This window comes from Macrobrachium rosenbergii, chromosome 1 (genome assembly GCF_040412425.1).
Source record: "Macrobrachium rosenbergii isolate ZJJX-2024 chromosome 1, ASM4041242v1, whole genome shotgun sequence".
NCBI lineage: Eukaryota > Metazoa > Arthropoda > Malacostraca > Decapoda > Palaemonidae > Macrobrachium > Macrobrachium rosenbergii.
Genome location: NC_089741.1, coordinates 5283326 through 5299625, shown reverse-complemented (window position 1 = coordinate 5299625; position 16300 = coordinate 5283326).

The following is a 16300-nucleotide window of genomic DNA, read 5'->3' as shown; positions in this document are numbered from 1 at the left end:
ATGCGTATGACGCATAATTATCTTCTCGGAACTGTTGAATACAGCACGGCTAAGTACGAGAAATTCCGTAGACAGGATTCTGCAGGATGAATCGAACTGCTCGGACCCTCGATGAACGAATGTCGTCGACTTGTTGCTCTGGCACATCATTGTAACTGCATACTCCTTGTAAAACACAGCAGGAAGAGTACTGGTGGACTCAATGTGGTAATCTCGCAGAAACTGTCTAAAGTCACATTCTGTCGGAGTCTGTCTATGAACTAATGATAATTCACAACCACCCACAGACACAACTCGCAACTGGAAAACACTACTGTCACACACACACTTCTCTCTAACTAAAGCACAACTCGTCTTATAATCAACTCCCGAACCTTGACATTGATCTCCCAAAATGAACATGGTCTCTACTCTATCCCATGTCACTACTGAGTCTCCCAAAAACACTCGAAAAAGGTCTAATAACAAAAAGGTTTCATGTTACTGAACCAAACAAAACTACTAATGCAAAAGTAAACACTCACAATGTGAACTAATTCCAAGTTTGTATCTCAGAATAATCACAGTCAACTCACCACTAAACACAACAACTCTACGGAACTCACTCACAAAAAAAAAAATTCTATCCAAACAGAAAAAAATACTCGAGAATCTTATCCGAACACTAAAAGGTATCATATCTCGTAAAAGACATGAAAGTTCTACTCCGGTCAGCAAATATTTCGCAACATCTGACTAACTCTCAACAACTACAATTACTCGCAATACAGCTCCCTTTATTTAAAAAAAAGAAACTGAAAAAAAAAATCCAAACACTCAAACACGATCTCCCAACCCGGAAAAAAAGGATCAGACTTGTTCGGTCCGATATACTAAGTATCTCCCAAAAAAAAAAAATCCTAAACAACAAAGATATTGCGTCAGATGATAAAATACATCATAACACAACAACCCACTAACACACGGGTCAAATCTCGTATGAAATTAGCCCATGTCTCAACTCCCAAAATCATTCGAAAACAAATGACTAAGAACTTCAACATCTAAGATGAACAAGAGACAAAAAAAAATTAAAAAAATATCATATATATACAAATATTAACCCATCTATCCCTCTAACTATATACAAACGTTCCATTACATCCCAACTTTCTTTAACTTCGAAATATGGGTCAATTTCGTCACTCCAGTGTTTACATCTTTAACTACAAATCTATTCCCTCTTTTGATCTCTACAATCTCAAAAGGTCCGTGGAACTTCGGACTTAATTTATAATTCAGATCATTCCGAACATTCACTTTAACAAACACTCTATCACCCATCGAAAAAGCTACTCCCCTCGATTTCGCGTTACTTTTCTCTACCATTGCACGCGAACTAAGTTCAAGTTCTTTACTGATACGTGCAAATCTTTCTCTCGCTGTATTTATTAACGAAGTGACCGTAACATCACCCTGAACACACTCTGGTAACAAATCAAAAGGTCCTTTCAACTTGTATCCATACAAAGCTTCTGCTGGAGATATCTTAATTGTGTCATTCATCATAGTATTGATACTATATCGCACTTCATCCAAAGATCTGTCCCAATGTGTATCGGAACCTCCCACCGTCATGCGCAAAGCTTCGATTACTTTTCGATTCGCCCTCTCACACAACCCATTCGCTTCAGGTCTATACGGGATTATAGATACTTTCTTTATCCCCAACAAATTAGCAAGACCGTCTAAAGTCTTATTAATAAACTCCCTACCATTGTCTGTGATCAGACATTCAGGAACACCATATCAACAAATTATCCCTTAAAGAACGCTATAGCAACTTCCTCAGCTGATTTGTATTTCAGTGGGAAAATCTCGACAAAGCGAGTCAACTCATCAACAACTACTAATAAATGTCTATAACCATAAGCGGACTCTGAGAAGTTACCCAGAATATCCATATGCACTCTCTGAAACGGCCTATGTGGTATGGGATATGAACCCAAACGACACGACACTGTCGTCGCTGGCTTATTCGCATTGCAAATAGCGCACTTCTTCACAAAGGCTTCTACTGCGGAAAACATATTTTTCCAAAAGAACTTTGACCTGACGTTTTCATACGTCTTGTCCACACCCAAATGAGGAGAACCAAATTTACAATGTACAATGTCTAGAACTTGTGGTACTAGACTCTCTGGCACGATGATTTGTGTAATCTCACCCATGCTTCGAGTACTTCGCAAGTTATACTTAACTTTCTCACCAATAAATTATTCTCCAACTCTAGACCAGAAAAAGGCAACTTATACCCTTTCTTCGGTGAAACTCCCTTAAGAAATGCCTTAGCATCTGACAACAATTTATCTTCATCTTGCTTTTGTTCCAGCAAGCCTATGTCCCCAAGTGACATTTTCACCCGTAATATAACACACTGCGTTACTCTCACTATCACGAATAACAATCTCTCCCGAGACTGCCGACTCACTATTTCTCCCCGAAGTATGCACTGTAGGAACGTGTATGTCCTCTACATGCGATCTCTCAGAACTACTAATATCAGAGACATTAGACACCAAATATTTACTCTCTTCTCCCACACAGGATTCGGTGTGTATTTCCTCATCCTCGACCGGAAAATATCTGCTCAATGCATCTGCAACTACATTATGCTTACCTTCAATGTATTTGAGGTTTGCATCAAAATCTCTCAATGTTAGGAACCAACGTGCTCTCTTGGGCGACAAATTTGGCTTATTAAAAGCTCTAACAACGGTTGATGATCTGTAAAAATCTCAACTTTATTTCCCAACAACAACATCTTAAAATGAACAAGGCTAGAGACGACTGCGAAAGCCTCCTTGTCCACAACTGACATCAGCCTTTCGTTACTACCACGCGTTTTGAACTTTCTGCTATAAAAAGCAATTGGGTGTAATTTCCCCTCAAATTTCTGCATCAAACACGCACCTATACCTTCCTGACTCGCGTCAGTCACTAAGGTGAACGGTTGACTAAAATCTGGAAACTTCAAAATTGGTGGGTTCACCAAAGCGTTCTTAAGCTTCTCAAAAGCTAATTGTTGACTATCACCCCAAACAAACTTAACGTCTTCTCGTAACAAATCTGTCAATGGAGACGCTATTGTAGAAAAATTCCGCACAAAACGGCGAAAGAAACCCGACATACCTAGGAACGAACGAATCTGTTTCCTGGTTTTGGGAACTGGAAAATTCACAATGGCTTTAACTTTCTCATCATTCACTCTAACTCCCTCTTTAGAGATAACATGTCCTAAATAGACAATTTTTCTCTTCAGAAACTCACATTTGGCCAATTTGACCTTTAACCCAGCGAACCATGTAATCGCTTAAGGACTTCTTTTAACACCTTTAGATGTTCTTCAATTGTATCTGTGCATATGAGAATATCATCCATGTACACAAACACCGACTTTCCTAACAAGCCATGAAGTACTGTGTTAACCAGTCTAGTAAATGTTATTGGGGACCCTTGTAATCCAAAAGGCATCCTATTAAACTCGTAATGTCCCTTTGGTACCGAAAATGCTGTATATTTACGGCTACTCTCACAAAAGGGAACCTGTAAAAACCCTTGCATAAGATCTATAGATGAATATATATTCTTGCCACCGATCTCAACAAACAAATCAGGCAAACAAGCTACCGGATATCTATCTGGGCATGTTTTTCATTCAATTTACGAAAATCTACACAAACTCTGATACTACCGTCTTTCTTAGGAACTGCAAGCAAAGGAAAATTAAACGGAGAATTGGATGGTCTGATAATGCCTTCCGACTCCCACTTCTGAACTTCTTTTTCTACTTCTTCCTGATCTTAAAAGGAATTCGATATGCTGGAATATATATGGGATTTGTACCCTTTTCTAGGCGGATTGAATGTTCTAAAACATCTGTAACTCCTAATTTATCTCCCTTCAAAGCAATGATATCTAGATATTCTTTCAACACTTTCTCTACTTTATCTGAATATTCAGGATAATCAACTTTAGCCAAGTGTTCATGTAGAACCTGACTTCGGAACTGTTGCTCCTCGTTAGGAAACATATTCCCGTCTCCACAAAAACTCACTAATTTATGCTCTTCATTAAACTCTTCAAAATCAATTACATAAGTACCCTTGTGATATTTTTTACTGAGTCTTGATAGCTAACTAATTCTACTGAAGTCACGCCTGCGACTGAAATTTCATTCACTGACACCGTACTCATAACGTCTTTGAATTTCTCGGTTCCCTCAACAACGCACACTTGAGAAGGAAACTTTTTCTCTTTCAGCGACACTTTAACCAATGTAGGAACTCGCGGTTGCAATTCAATATCTTCCAACAAAAATCCTTTGAAAGATCTCTGCGGAATATCTTCACTCTCTAATGACTGTGTTACACATGTCTCAGACTGTGTCTTAAGTTTCTCTCATTTTTTTTTCCTGTGTATATATGGAACAAAACAACCTGACTCACCTATTGTAATCCCTGAACTCCCGTAAGAATGTTGATGTTATGTCGCATACAAGAAGGGTGTCCTAGCAAAACCATTTCACCTAAGGCTAATCCTTCTATGACCAAAAATGATTCTACTATTGTCTTTCCGCCGATACAAAGCGTAAGAAATGACGAACCTAAAATATTCAGTTTCCTCGCTTGTACATCACACACTGTCTCACTAGAAGGGACTAATTTGCACTCTGGAAACCTCGAGTGAAAAAGGTCAGCATTTACTAAGTTAACTGAGCTACCAGAATCAATGAAAATATGAATTTCATTGCCATTAGAGAATCCACGTACAATCGGCCTAGGTTCTAGTGACTCTACGACCTGATTAGTCATTATCCTGTGTCTGTTTTCGAACTTATCTTGTGAAAATTCTGCTGTTCCTTTGTGTATCTAGAACTTGCATCATGTGGAATTCTCCTGTCATATCTAGAAAAACCTCCCCGTAACTTCCCTGAATAATCTCTATTCTTCGTGGCTGGGCAAAATCTCCATCCATGATCTGAAGATTTGCAAGCTGAACAATATCTCACTCTGCAATTTGACTTACTATGGCCTATTTTATCACAATTAAAACAACGTATCGTTGTGACTGATCTCTCTGGAATTTTCTTCGATTCTACTCGTGCACATGTCTTCGCTGTTGCATCATTTCCCGAATGCGAGCGACTATCATTATTCTGTGGTTTGAAACCGCAGCTGACATCTTTGCACCTCCTGTACAAAACTACTGTCCAGTGTCGGGCATTTTGCTAGATTTTTGTTAATCTGTGCAAACAAAAAGGATTCGTCTGTATCCTGATCAATTCTCTTATCAAAACTATCTACAATTACATCTGGGACTGACGTTAAAAGGCAAGCAAAGTGTAACAATCTTTCAAAATTATCTAAGGAGATATTATTTCCAGTTACCCATGGAGAGCCTATTATAGATTTCTTTAACTCAACTACTGCATCAAATAAATTCGCACTGTATGTGACTAGTGAATCATTGCCCTTCTTTATTTTGAGAAACTCTCGCAAATTCGAACTGCGCATTCACGTTGAACTCCGCCATAAGTAGCTCGTAGAAATTTCTGCAGTTCATTCCAAGTTTTACACCTTCTGAACCCGAAACTGCGTGCTCGTTTCCCAATATCTCCTTTATCTAAATCCAGAAATGATTTAGCCTCTGTTAAAGCTTCAGCGCCATTCGTAATTTTCTTGGAATTCAGATAATTGTTCACTGACTCAATGAAAGTTTCTATATTTTGGGTTGGCTTTCCATCAACTAACCCTTTAAAATTTGTAATTCCCCACAAATGTTCGTCACTTTATGCACCACAATTGATTGGGATGTGCTTGCTGCATCGTCCGGCATTTTGTGAGTAATCACACGCCCTGAGCGTAACAACATAAAAAAGAGAAACCAAAAAGAACACTAGAGAAAGGCACAAGTTACCCCCTCTAAAAGAAGAACAGAAAACGGCGTTCTGCGCAACTTACGAGAATGGGGTACTTACCAATTTTGAAACAGAAAACGGAGTACCTATCTCTCAACTTGCTAACCTGTGACGTCACCCATTCGACGGCTCAGCAAAAAAGACACCCAGCGCGATTATTGTTGAATAATCACTTTGCGTAATTAACTCACAATCGCCACTATTCACACTTATTTGGGTATTTTGTTAACCCCAAAATTGCTCTAGAGATCATCCAGATCTATTTCACAACTCCCCACTCCCAGTACTCGAATAGAAACGGAAAAAAGAAGAAAGGTTCCCCGTATTACACACGTAATCACGACCTACTCAGTCATTCAACACTGACCCGTCGCCTTAGCTCTTAGGTGAAGTCGCCTATGCCTTGGGCATCAACGTTACCAATTAGTCTATTAGCAATCTCCCTCTTTCGCCATCATTAAAGACATCAAAATCATGCTGCCACCATTTAAAATCAAAAGACACCCGCTGTTGCCATTTCATTCGACACGGCTGCCACCATTTCGTTCTGTTAACCAATTAATTCTGTAACGAGGACAGAATTAACACTTTTTTGAAGGTGTAATAACGTGCTCCAACGATTTTTATTCATGAAACGGAAGCGTATGAACGTTCGCTCACGGCAACACCATCTATTTTTCTCTCTCTTTCTCTCTCTCTCTCTCTCTCTCTCTCTCTCTCTCTCTCTCACCGTGTATCACCTCTCTCTCTCTCTCTCTGTGTATCGCCTCTCTCTCTTCTCTCCGAAGTTCACCCACCCGAATCGCACTCATTCTCACCAAATCAATTAAATGGACCATTTAAAGAAACGCAATAGTTTCTACAAAAATAGGTTTATTATTCAAATAACCCAACAAGAAATGAATAAAACAAAGCAAAGATTAAAATGCATAATAAATGAATTATCGAGTTAGATAACTAAACTCTGAACTGTAAAACACTTCTGATTAAAGAAGTCTCACTATGGCTAATAGCCTGAAAATATCCAAACTCACACATACTCCCCAAATCAATAATTAGTCATGTAAAAAAACCAGTCTACCACATGTTATTCAAAACAGTCCTGTCTGTCCACCGACATCTGTCCACAGACATCTGTCGGAAGAATCAAACATGATAGAAAACTCCCAAAAATACATGAAATGCAAAACACAATAATGGAAAGTGTAAAATGCATAGTCAAGATATGGCAAACGTAACATGACAAAACAATAATATAAAAGAGGTATGAATATTCATATTAAATCTCCCACACCAGTTCAAAAGTTCATAATGATTAGAAAATCATGGTAAAAAATCACAAGTTCAATTTTCTCCCATAAAAACAGAGATTTCAAAGTCTACCTTATCTGCCGTTCAAAGCCTGGATCCTCTCCAAAGCTACGTCTAGACAACTGCAGTTCTATCACGTTAATGAACGATCAAACTCACTTTTAGGGCAGATTTTGGCGTAATCTAGATCAAATTAACGCACGTACTCACGAATATACATAACACTTCGGAAGATCACCTGACTGGCAATATTGCTGAGGAATCAAACTATTTGTTGAACACAAAGATTTTACCTCGAGTCTCTCGACCTAGTTCCATCTGACTCCATAAATTCTTTCATCACATCTTAAAGCATTGAAGCTATGAAATGCATATATGTGTCCTTTAAAACTTGTAGCAGCCATATTTTCTGAATATATATATATATATATATATATATATATATATATATATATATATATATATATATATATATATATATATATATATATATATATATATATAATATATATATATATATATATATATATATATATATATATATATATATATATATATATATATATATATATATACTGGATTAAACCTGGGGAACTGGACATATATGAACCAGTTATGAACTCTAAATGAATGATTTCTGTTACTTACTTTGGTTATTTATTTTAGTATAAACTCGGACTGCTGTTAATTCGGGAAATCGTAAAAAAACAAGGAAAAAAGGGGAATTTATCTGAGCTAGGGCTCTACTCACAAGGTATTTGTAAGCAAAAACATTAGGGTAAGTTTAAAATTACGTGTACTTACATGAAATGAAATATATGATGAAATAAACTAATCAGGCAGGCAAGTCCTGAGAGGTTAATTATAACTGGGAAAACTTAAAGGTATATCCGCTGGTGTGGCGATGCTGATACAGGGCACAGTCAAGAGAGATCTCTACAGCTAACAAACCATCTATAAGTGGAGAGATTCACGAATTAAAAGCCAGTAAGGACGCAGTAAAATATGTAGAGGACAAGGCGAGCACGGAGGGTGCCAAAGAAGACTTGAACACACGATTTAATGTAATTATTTAAACACAGGCATTTACGTAACACTGTCCTAACAAGGCAAGGTTGATATGCTTCTCTTTCTTTTCTTTCTCTTTTCACTATGTCTTCTCTTTCTCTTTCTGCCTGCATTTTCTCTCTTTCAACCTGCATCTTCGGCTTAATTAAATTTTCTTCTGCTTCTATACGTCAAAGCTCTGCTTCTGCATCACTGTTCTCTTTCTTTTGCTCTGTTACCGAAGGGGAATTTTTTTGTTGATAATAAGTCCTCCGTCCATTAAAGGGTCGAACCAGCGACGGACGAGGAATCAGGACTACAGTGACGCACTAACGAAATCGGCCACAAGAGAGGTATAAGTGAATAACATCTCCCATCAACTCACCCGTCGAACTCAGGTGTTTTGCGTTTGGAGACGATATCCACCCACCTCTGCCATGTTGACCGTGATTCATATACAATCAGAAAGCTACAAACGTCCTTTAATATCCAATTCACTCTACCTCGGAAATAATATATTTTCATATATGTTATTCGAAGGAATTTTTGTTGATAATAAGTCCACCGTCCCTTTAAAGGTCGAACCAGCGACGGACGAGGAATCAGGAGGCTACAGTGACGCACGGTGATGTGATAAATAGTCATAATATGGCTCGTCGCGACAAACGCACTTCACGGTCAACATGGCAGAGGTGGGTGGATATCGTCTCCAAACGCAAAACACCTGAGTTCGACGGGTGAGTTGATGGGAGATGTTATTCACTTATACCTCTCTTGTGGCCGATTTCGTTAGTCCCGTGCTTCATCTTAGTCCTGATTCCTCGTCCGTCGCTGGCCTGAATCAGGACGGTGGACTTATTATCAACATCAAAAATTCCCCTTCGGTAACATATATGAAAATATATTATTTCCGAGGTAGAGTGAATTGGATATTAAAGGACGTTTGTAGCTTTCTGATTGTATATGAATCACGGTGATGTGATAAATAGTCATAATATGGCTACGATCTGCGACAAAATATGGTTTCCACACGGTCAACATGGCAGAGGTGGGTGGATATCGTCTCTTTGCCAAAACACCTGAGTTCGACGGGTGAGTTGATGGGAGATGTTATTCACTTATACCTCTCTTGTGGCCGATTTCGTTAGTGCGTCACTGTAGTCCTGATTCCTCGTCCGTCGCTGGTTCGACCCCACGGGACGGTGGACTTATTATCAACAAAAAAATTCCCCCTTCGGTAACAATATATGAAAAATATATTATTTCCGAGGTAGAGTGAATTGGATATTAAAGGACGTTTGTAGCTTTCTGATTTTATATATATATATATATATATATATATATATATATATATATATATATATATATATATATATATATATATTCATATATATATATATATATATATATATATATATATATATATATATAATATATATATATATAATAAAAGGAAAGTTTAATAAAAACATAAAAAAGAGTGGAAATTATAGCGTTATATTTCCAAGACAACTGTCTTCCTCAACTTCCAGGCAATGAATTAGGAAGTAGAGAACAGTGCTACATATATAGTTGAAGGAAAATCTCAGAAGTGGGCCACTACGTCACTCCTGTTGACAGCTTCTCAATCTTCTTAAATGCTGGTTTGAGGAAGATTTTATCAATCAGATCTGAATCCCAGCCTCCTTTTGAGAGGTTCATCGTATTTCTTTGCTTAATCAGTGCTGATTCTACCATCTGGCTTTTGAACCTCTTTTTACTGCTATAAATTATACATGACATATTCCAGCTTATTCTATGATTGTTTATTTATGTGGTTAAAAATAGCTGAGCTCAGTTGGCCATATCTCGCTGAACGTTTATGCTGTATTAGTCTTTGGGGGAGTGATTTACCTGTAAAATCGATGTAGGATTGGTCACAGTCGAGGCAAGGGATTTCGTATACTCCTGTGTCTTTGGGGACTAGCCTTTGTTGGATGTTAATTAGGGATTTGGCTAGGGTATTTGGGTAGGTAAAAACAAATGGGTTAGAATTTCCAAGTGTCTCTGTCGACGTCATAATCCTGGCCAGGTGTGGGATTTTGACTTTATTGCTGGCCAACTCTCTGGTCATGTTTTGAGGGGGTCGGTAGAAAATGATGTTTGCTTCATGGATAGCTTTCTCAATTACATGATCGGGATACTTTAAAGATGACAGCTGCTATCAAACATCACATTCATAGTCATTCATGGCTATGTAACATGATTCCATTTCATCTATGTTTTGTGTTACTCTTTACAACTATGGTTCTTGAATCTGGTGGCCAGACAGATGACCGACGAACATTTGGCCGACAGACATTTCACCGATGAACATTGGGTCGAACGGACATTTCACCAAGAATGGGGAAAGGAGGCCTGCTAACCACTTAGAAATTTTATAATTGAAAGCTCCGGCACATGAGATAATAGGTCTGAATGGTATATTATCTTATGTTCTTATGTTTACTTTTATTCTAACCGTCCATTTAAAACTAAGACTGCTGTTTTTTCTGCTAGGTTCTCAAGGTACTGAGGGTCAGTAGCCCGGTATTTAAAATTCAAGAAATTGACAAGATACGGGAAATTTCAGGAAATTTGAGGTATTTAAACAATGTTATTGAAAAAGCTTTTTATAAAGCCCGAGACAGCTCAAGCCACTGGGTATTAATGTTGTGTTAAAAATACAAGGGACTATTTGAAACTTATTAATTAGAATTTCTCCGAGAAATGAAACAGGATGTACTTATAAGACTCCCTGTAAGCAATGTAATAAAACGTACATGGGACAAAGTGGGAAGATGCTGGCTGTTCGATTGAAACAATTTATATATATATATATATATATATATATATATATATATATATATATATATATATATATATATATATATATATATATGTATGCATGTATGTATATATATGGTGTGAAAACAGGTAATATGCAAGTGCATTATTCACCATGGCATCAATTGGACAGAATCGAAGGAAATTATGTTTTGTAAAGATCTAGTGAAACGAAAATTGATAGAATCATGTATAATTAAAAAATACTGTGACAATTTGTTAAATATCAGCCTAAATTATATAAAGCTGATGAAATTTTAACAAAGGGTATATTAAAATAAGTAGGTTATTAGGTATTACCACTGTCCGGTTTATTGTTAGCCTTTTTAGCATTGTTTGTCTTACCACGAAGTGCTCTTGTGACTATGTATTTGTTTCTTTGGCACTTGTACTGAACCCTAATGAGGTGTAGATATACATGCAAGCTATTGGTTCAGCTCATTTATTCTTACCCTTCTCCTGTCTGAATGCAGTGGTTTGTTGCAAATATATATATATATATATATATATATATATATATATATATATACATATACATATATATATATATATATATATATATATATATATATATATACTTTATATATATATATATATATACTATATATATATATATATATATATATATATATATATATATATATATATATATATATAAAGTTAAAGTCTGGGTGCTCTTTGCACAACAGTGAGATATGTGATGACCTGTCAGTGGCTCTCACAGCAGGTGCATTTGTGCTGACATTGGAATTTGCTTAGGCAGATGCAGAGAACGATTTGATCATGGTCCAGGTACATGGAAACAGCATGATAGAGCGCTGAACCGATGCACTAGAAGTGCCGAATTCCGGTGGGGTAAGTGCGTATGTGTGTGCGATCTCTCATAAGTTACTTGTGAGAGGAACAGTGATTCTCACAGGGAGACAGCCTCGATCTTGAGCGGATCATGTGTGTGTTAAGCCTGGTGTAGTGTTTAAAGAAACCGCCGTTATGAAGATACGTTATTTACGTCCATAGAACGAATCGAACATCGTCCTGGGAGGGATGAACATTTGGAAGTGGTGTTTTTTACTCTTACATACGATATGACATTTATTGCTGTCTTTATGACCTTATTACTTTGTTTGATGACCAGGGTGTTATTCACTAGTATTGCTTGGCATAGAATCATTATCCTATGTGCTTGTGAAACAGTATTTCCTCTAGTTAGGTTTTCCAATGATAAGGGCCATGAATCACTCCATTTCATGACCGTAGCTTTTGCTGAATCACTTTTGTTAAATTTGTCAATAAAGTCTAGTTTTGTATATCAGTGTCTCATTTCAGTAGGCCTTTGCGTGAAGATAGGTTTAATGAGGATCCTATGACGAAGGAGAAGGGATTTGCTGACCCAAGGAAAGAACCAAGGATACCAGAAACATCTCAAGAAAAGTGAGATGTTTGATTCTGTTCTTAAAACAGATACATATCAATAAAGATGGCCCTCCGAACCCGGGCCGTTTAACATATATAAAGCATAATGAAAAGTTTAGAGTAGGCAAAAAACCGGATCATCGTTCTGAAGTATTTGGCAAATTTTCCCATAAAATAGGTCATGTAAATCTGAACAGTTAATAAGAAGGAAGAAATGAAAGCTATGAAAGATCAAGTCATAAGAAGCAAAGAAAACACATTGATCGAAATAATTAAATAACCAAGAAGCCTATAGTTAGTGTTAGATGGAAATATATGGGCAGTGCTTTCTGTTTAGGTGCAGTAAGGTATGTTGAGGAAGCATTTTGCACAGAGAATTCATTCTTGACTTTGTGGGTAAAGACTGGACGTATATATGATTATTGTCCTGTATTTATATCTGGATGTGGCCCATAATATTACAGACATTTTCCTAATACACACATTATATATATATATATATATATATATATATATATATATATATATATATATATATATATATATATATATACCAGCACTGCCCAGGACAACTTTCTCCTCCCTAACAACCCTCTGCTCTCTCTATCACTTCCCCTCTCTTCCTCCTCTCTCTCTCTCTCTCTCTCTCTCTCTCTCTCTCTCTCTCTCTCTCTCTACCCCTTTCCTGTTAAGACAGTTGCTTTAATTACATTGCTCAGCATTTTTTACATTTTATATTTCACCCTTCTCACCCCCTCCTTCTTAATGGGGCTGAACTTGGACTTAAAGGGCATCGGGAGTGTCACTATTCATCTCAGGGGCCTCGAAAACTATCGATTTGAAATTAATATCTGCCGTTTTTGGTTATTTTTGCATGTCACCCACCTTCCCACCCCTACCCCCTTTGGTGCCAGTGACATCTTACCCCACAGTATTCTTTTCCAGATAGTAAGCCATATTTATACCAAATTTGGTTGAAATTGCTGAATGCATTGCAGAGTTATGCTTGAACATACACACACACACACATTCATACATACATACATACGTTCATTTATTTATATATATATATATATATATATATATATATATATATATATATATATATATATACGCATGTATATATATATATACATATACATATATATATATATATATATTCATATATATATATATATATATATATATATATATATATATATATATATATATATATATATATATATATATATAATGTATATATATATACATATACATATATATATATATATATATATATATATATATATATATATATATATATATATATATATATATATATATATATATATATATATATCACTGCCAACTTCCGGCATTGCAACAGCTCGAAGAACAATCAATTTGGGTCAGGGAAAGGTACTGTCCATTTGAATTTTATTATAATATGCCGACGTTTCATATTTACATTTTCTAGGCTGCAAACAGTGAACATGGTAATCAGTAAATTAATAAAATCAAAATCTGTCCGTATGTTTATTGATTTATTTATTTTTCTCTCTCTCTTTTGTAATAGTCAATGCGAGTACAGTAGTTTGTTTTTAGCTTCCTTCTGGGTAGGTTGTCCCAGCCTTTTGCTTGTTCCTTTAGGATAGGTTTTAGTCATTTTATTCTGAACATTTTATTGTAATTTTAGTTTGTGATTTTGATTTTATTAATTTACTGATTGCCATGTTCGCTGTTTGCGGCCTAGAAAATGCAACTATGAGGAACAGAAACGTCGGCATATTATAATAAAATGCATATGGACAGAGCCTTTCCTGACCTGCCTTGGATTATATATATATATATATATATATATATATATATATATATATATATATATATATATATATATATATGTATATACATACATACATACATAAATATAGAAAATGAGTGTTTGTGTGTATTAGCAAAATGTCCGTAACATTATGGGCCAGATCCAGATAGAGATACAGGACAATAATCTTATCTACATCCATTCTTTGACCATAAAGCCAAGAATGAGTCCCATGTGCAAAAATACTTCCTCAACATGCTCTACTCCACCTGAACAGAAAATTCCTTGGTAAACACTGCCCATATATTTCCATCTAACACTAACTCTTAGGCTTCTTGAATACTTCATAATTTCGATCAATGTGTTTTTTCTACTTCTTATGTCCTGATCTTTCATAGCTTTAATTTTTTTCCTTCTTCCTAACGCTTCAGATTTACATGACCTATTTTAAGGGAAAATTTACCGAAATACTTTAAAACAATGATCCGGTTTTTACCTACTCTAAACTTTTCATTACGTCTTAGTACTTTTCTCTAGCTGTCCAACTTCTCCATTTCCCTCTCTTCACTGTCTTGGGCGCTGGATGGCCAAAAGTGCCCCATTTCTTGGCATCACAGCCTAAGTTTCATAAAATCAACCCTTTCACTCCTGCTTATCGACAAATATTACGCACGTAAGCCATCCTAAAAGCTTCGAACTTTTTCGTATTTGCACTCATTATGCAAGTGAGTTTATTGACAATACCGCCATGCGGTTTACCTTTAATGTTCATAGACACCTTTCTCTTCCAGAGCTTTTGCACAGACCATACTACCTCCTTCTGAACATCTCTCCTCATGTCATCATTCTTTATATTAACTTCCAAACGCCTGTGTAAATCAAGCACCTCCACATCAACATCATTCTTGCGTTCACCTGCCATCATAAACTTACGCCAACTTCCTATTCTTGTTTAAGTCTCCCCATTGAAACTTTATACTTATATGAAAATATTAGAAAACTTTACACAAACTTCTCCTGTCCTTTGACTTCTCACATCAACATCAAAACAAAAAGAAAAAAGCTAAAATAATCTATCTTGTTAAACCTGTATACATTTGATGCTTTCAATTTTAAGAATATCTCCAGACTCCAGTATTTTAATATATTGATAATTTTTATGAATGAAAAAGTCGTAATGAAAAGTAAGAAGAATTTGTTGCCTGTGTGTTTATTCACGAACTTCCAAGTGGGTTTCCTTGGATCTCACCTTTTTTCTCAAGGACAGACCTCCAAAAAGCTGTTTATACCACATTCCTAACAAGAGCCCTCTTACTAACCTTGCATTTTCCCATTCCTGCCTTTTTATCTCGCATTTCTATTTGTCTTCTAACCCTCCCTGAACATCCTTAAGAGAGTGAGAAAGAGAGAGCGAGAGAGGTAGGGGGGATGGTGGAGGTGAATCTTTAGTATAATTTTATGCATCAGCGGTACTAATAAGTGGAGTCATAGTAATGCTGAGTGGCTTCACCTCTTGCTGATCTATTTAGCATTCCAGAATATTAATTAAATTATAAATACCTAAAGGTACATTAACTCTATCAAACTTTTATAATCTAAACTATATTATCTTTACTTCGTTATTGTTCACTCATCTTATACGAGGTGTCCTGAAATTCATTTTGATACAAGTTTATATTTTGATTTCAGTGTTAACCCTTTCACCTTTCGCTTTTTTTACGCAGGATCACCATAACGTAACATTTTTTATGTCCCATCCATCGTCTATATACCAGTAAGAACACAGTCACTCATCTGAGACCTTGTCTCAAATTAATTTCTAGGCAACTGATAAAACAGAATTAGTGATTCTGATATAGAATATTTCCATTTGTTGTTATAGTAAATCAACATATCAGTACTGT